Source organism: Oncorhynchus tshawytscha, linkage group LG08 (genome assembly GCF_018296145.1).
Source record: "Oncorhynchus tshawytscha isolate Ot180627B linkage group LG08, Otsh_v2.0, whole genome shotgun sequence".
NCBI lineage: Eukaryota > Metazoa > Chordata > Actinopteri > Salmoniformes > Salmonidae > Oncorhynchus > Oncorhynchus tshawytscha.
In genome coordinates this window covers 9,036,891-9,042,890 of record NC_056436.1, presented here as the reverse complement: position 1 = coordinate 9,042,890, position 6,000 = coordinate 9,036,891, and positions in this window count along the sequence as shown.

The following is a 6,000-nucleotide window of genomic DNA, read 5'->3' as shown; positions in this document are numbered from 1 at the left end:
GGTTGTGCTTCGTTCGTGTGTGTACTTTTCAGGTTAGTCATTCTACTTTGATTAGGTGTATTTATTACAACTTGTCTGAATGTAAATAGTTACCTCATTACTCTTCCATTTTTATCAAGAAAGTATTTTAAAAAAAGAAGAAAACCGTTTTGTTTATAAACCGTTCGGGTTCGGTTTCCTAGACGCAGATTAAACCAAATCCTGGACAATAAACAAGCTCAATGGGAAAAATCTACATTGCAATTATTTTCCCAGCTGTGTTCTATTTATGTTATATCTACCATGGTAACTGCTGCTCACTACCATGGTAACTGCTGCTCACTACCATGGTCACTGCTGCTCACTACCATGGTCACTGCTGCTCACTACTATGGTAACTGCTGCTCACTACCATGGTCACTGCTGCTCACTACCATGGTAACTGCTGCTCACTACCATGGTAACTGCTGCTCACTACCATGGTAACTGCTGCTCACTACCATGGTCACTGCTGCTCACTACCATGGTAACTGCTGCTCACTACCATGGTAACTGCTGCTCACTACCATGGCCACTGCTGCTCACTACCATGGTAACTGCTGCTCACTACTATGGTAACTGCTGCTCACTACCATGGTCACTGCTGCTCACTACCATGGTAACTGCTGCTCACTACCATGGTAACTGCTGCTCACTACCATGGTAACTACTGCTCACTACCATGGTAACTGCTGCTCACTACCATGGTAACTACTGCTCACTACCATGGTCACTGCTGCTCACTACCATGGTAACTGCTGCTCACTACCATGGTAACTGCTGCTCACTACCATGGCCACTGCTGCTCACTACCATGGCAACTGCTGCTCACTACCATGGTCACTGCTGCTCACTACCATGGTAACTGCTGCTCACTACCATGGTAACTGCTGCTCACTACCATGGTAACTACTGCTCACTACCATGGTAACTGCTGCTCACTACCATGGTAACTGCTGCTCACTACCATGGACACTGCTGCTCACTACCATGGACACTGCTGCTCACTACCATAGTCACTGCTGCTCAATACCATGGTAACTGCTGCTCACTACTATGGTAACTGCTGCTCACTACTATGGTAACTGCTGCTCACTACTATGGTCACTGCTGCTCACTACTATGGTAACTGCTGCTCAATACTATGGTAACTGCTGCTCACTACTATGGTAACTGCTGCTCACTACCATGGTAACTACTGCTCACTACCATGGTAGATGCTGCTCACTACCATGGTAACTACTGCTCACTACCATGGTAACTGCTGCTCACTACCATGGTAACTACTGCTCACTACCATGGTAACTGCTGCTCACTACCATGGTAACTGCTACTCACTTATCCTTCTTCTTTCATCTGCTAGAGGGGAGCCTTGTAATGTGTTATAAATCATCCCTGGAGGGGAGCCTTGTAATATGTTATAAATCATCCCTGGAGGGGAGCCTTGTAATGTGTTATAAATCATCCCTGGAGGGGAGCCTTGTATAATGTGTTATAAATCATCCCTGGAGGGGAGCCTTGTAATGTGTTATAAATCATCCCTGGAGGGGAGCCGGAGGATAACAACAGAACACACCTACACAAACATGGAGAAGAGACCCAACCTATGTCCTAATGCCTACACCCCTTACCCCTTGGCTCTGACACCAACCCACCGAAACAAAGAGAGAGAGCGAGAGAGAGAGAGAGAGAGAGAGAGAGAGTGAGAGAAATAGAGAGTGAGAGTGAGAGAACGAGAGAGAGAGAGAGAGATTAGAGAGAAAGAGAGAGAAGTGATCCACCTTGTGATTTTTCCACCCTGTGGTTTCACAGATTCTTTCCTTCGCTGCTCACATCTGCAGGTTATCAGCAGGATGCACTCATTCCTTCTCTCTTTCTCTCCTTCCCCTCCCCCTTCACGCTCTCTTTCTCTCCTTCCCCCCCTTCACCCTCTCTTTCTCTCCTTCCCCTCCCCTTCACCCTCTTTCTCTCCTTCCCCTCCCCCTTCACCCTCTCTTTCTCTCCTTCCCCGCCCCTCCACCTTCACCCTCTCTCTCCATACCCTCCCTCCTTCACCCTCTCTTTCTCTCCTTCCCCTCCCCCTTCACCCTCTCTTTCTCTCCTTCTCCTCCCCCTTCACCCTCTCTTTCTCTCCTTCTCCTCCCTCCTTCACCCTCTCTTTCCCTCCTTCCCCTCCCCCTTCACCCTCTCTTTCTCTCCTTCTCCTCCCCCTTCACCCTCTCTTTCTCTCCTTCACCCTCTCTTCCTCTTCTTCCCCTCCCCTTCACCCTCTCTTTCTCTCCTTCCCCTCCCCCTTCACCCTCTCTTTCTATCCTTCTCCTCCTCCTTCACCCTCTCTTTCTCTCCTTCCCCTCCCCCTTCACCCTCTCTTTCTCCTCCCTAGTTCAATATCTCTCATTATTTTTACTGTGATACTTACACCTCAATGAATGTTAGAGGTGTAGTCATAACATGGGGTTGGGTGGCGGGTGGAGGTGTTTTGGTGGTCACAGGGCCTGGTGCTCTACGGCTACAGTCGAAAACCCCTTCCCATAATCTTGCTTTTCTCCATGTTTCTCTCCCTCTGTCGAAGAGAGAGGTGCATTTCTCCAAAAGCTCTGCTTCACTCAGAGGGATATGCAATTTGTAAAATATTAGTGAACAGAAAAGGGCTACAATGACTGAGGGAAAAAGGTTCACTCTGAGCATCACCTGAGAAGGACAAAATAGATTAATTCAGATCTAGGGTAATGGGATGTCTCTCTGGCTGGGAATCGAACAGACCGGGATTCAAACAAAGGCCATTTGTCTGACGTTGGTGCAGGTCACACTCACAATAAATGCTGCAGCTGTCGAACATCAAACATGAATTACCTTTAAAAGTCAAGTGCAGTACAATGTCTGTTGGTGCATTGTGGTTTGCTTGAAGCCTGGCCTCTATCTTTTATTTACAGAAATTATTATTACATAATAATTATTACATAATAATAATCCTAATAATAATAAACTATGAGAATAACTGAACACAACACTGATCTACTGTTAACTTGTAGCCTGTGACCTCTCTTTCTCTCTCTCTCTCTCTCTTTCTCTCTCAGGTAAGGATCTCTGACCCCTGACCCCTGACTAGGTGGTGTCAGGGCAGATTTCCTCCTCTTCGTCTGAAGAGGAGTAAGGATCGGACCAAGATGCGGCATGGTAAGTGTTCGTCATTTTAATGCAAAAACTGAACACTACAAAACAACAAAGTGACAACCGTGACGCTAATCAAAACACTGTGCTAACAAGCAACTTAACATAGACAATCACCCACAAACCACAATGACAAAACAGGCTACCTAAATATGGTTCCCAATCAGAGACAACGACTAACACCTGCCTCTGATTGAGAACCATATCAGGCCCAAACACAGAAACAGACAAACTAGACATACAACAAAGAATGTCCACTCAGATCACACCCTGACCAAACAAAACAGAAACATACAAAGCAAAGTATGGTCAGGGCGTGATAAGTGGGGTCATGAGGTCAGGTGAGGGCCTCTATGGGGCGTTAGGGTCCTTGACCCCCCTTTTAAACATTCCACAAGGTAAAGGACAGTAAAAGAAAACACTTCCTAGAAATGTTTCATTTGAAATGGTTTGGCATTTGATTAGTGAAAGAGAACAATACGTTCCTCTCTATGTTCTGTACTCTAAGTCTTTATCTTTAGTTCTCATCAAATCAGTTACCATCAAATCAGTTACCATCAGATCAGTTATCATCAGATCAGTTACCATCAAATCAGTTACTGTCAGATCAGTTACCGTCAGATCAGTTACCGTCAGATCAGTTACCGTCAAATCAGTTACCATCAAATCAGTTACCATCAAATCAGTTACTGTCAAATCAGTTACCATCATCAGATCAGTTACCATCAAATCAGTTACCATCAAATCAGTTACCGTCAAATCAGTTACCATCATCAGATCAGTTACCATCAAATCAGTTACCATCAAATCAATTACCGTCAAATCAGTTACCATCAGATCAGTTATCATCAGATCAGTTACCGTCAAATCAGTTACCATCATCAGATCAGTTACCATCAAATCAGTTACCATCAAATCAGTTACCATCAAATCAGTTACCATCAGATCAGTTCAAATAAAATAAAATACATTTTATTGGTTGTGTACACAGATTTGCAGAAACTATTGGGGCGGCAGGGTAGCCTGGTGGTTAGAGCGTTGGACTGGTAATCGAAAGGTTGCAAGTTCGAATCCCCGAGCTGACAAGGTACAAATCTGTCATTCTGCCCCTGAACAGGCAGTTAACCCACAAAATTAAGGCCGTCATTGAAAATAAGAATTTGTTCTTAACTGACTTGCCTAGTAAAATAAAGGTAAAATTAAAAAACTATCACAGGCTCAGTGAAATGCTTGCGTTTCTAGCACCAACAGTACAGTAATCCCCAAGCTATCTCCAACAGTAATACCAAGTTACATGCTTGTGTTTCTAGCTCCAACAGTTATACCTAGCTAAATACTTGTGTTTCTCGCTCCAACAGTAATACCTAGCTAAATACTTGTGTTTCTTGCTCCAACGGGAATACCTAGCTAAATGCTTGTGTTTCTAGCTCCAACAGTGCAGTAATACCTAGCTAAATGCTTGTGTTTCTAGCTCCAACGGTAATACCTAGCTAAATAGTTGTGTTTCTAGCTCCAACAGTGCATTAATACCTATAGTGAGGGAAAAAAGGTATTTGATCCCCTGCTGATTTTGTACGTTTGCCCACTGACAAAGAAATGATCAGTCTATAATTTTAATGGTTTATTTGACCAGTGAGAGAGACAGAATAACAACAACAAAATCCTGAAAAATGCATGTCAAAAATGTTAGAAATTGATTGCCATTTTAATGAGGGAAATAAGTATTTGACCCCCTCTCAATCAGAAAGATTTCTGGCTCCCAGGTGTCTTTTATACAGGTAACGAGCTGAGATTAGGAGCACACTCTTAAAGGGAGTGCTCCTAATCTCAGTTTGTTACCTGTATAAAGGACACCTGTCCACAGAAGCAATCAATCAGTCAGATTCCAAACTCTCCACCATGGCCAAGACCAAAGAGCTCTCCAAGGATGTCAGGGACAAGATTGTAGACCTACACAAGGCTGGAATGGGCTACAAGACCATCGCCAAGCAGCTTGGTGAGAAGGTGACAACAGTTGGTGCGATTATTCGCAAATGGAAGGAACACAAAATAACTGTTAATCTCCCTCGGCCTGGGGCTCCATGCAAGATCTCACCTCGTGGAGTTGCAATGATCATGAGAACGGTGAGGAATCAGTCCAGAACTACACGGGAGGATCTTGTCAATGATCTCAAGGCAGCTGGGACCATAGTCAACAAGAAAACAATTGGTAACACACTATGCTGTGAAGGACTGAAATCCTGCAGCGCCTGCAAGGTCCCCCTGCTCAAGAAAGCACATGTACATGCCCGTCTGAAGTTTGCCAATGAACATCTGAATGATTCAGAAGACAACTGGGTGAAAGTGTTGTGGTCAGATGAGACCAAAATGGAGCTCTTTGGCATCAACTTAACTCGCCGTGTTTGGAGGAGGAGGAATGCTGCCTATGACCCCATGAACACAACCCCCACCGTCAAACATGGAGGTGGAAACATTATGCTTTGGGGTGTTTTTCTGCTAAGGGGACAGGACAACTTCACCACATCAAAGGGACGATGGACGGGGCAATGTACCGTCAAATCTTGGGTATGAACCTCCTCCCCTCAGCCAGGGCATTGAAAATGGGTCGTGGATGGGTATTTCAGCCTGACAATGACCTAAAACACACGGCCAAGGCAACAAAGGAGTGGCTCAAGAAGAAGCACATTAAGGTCCTGGAGTGGCCTAGCCAGTATCCAGATCTTAATCCCATAGAAAATCTGTGGAGGGAGCTGAAGGTTCGAATTGCCAAACGTCAGCCTCGAAACCTTAATGTCTTGGAGAAGATCTGCA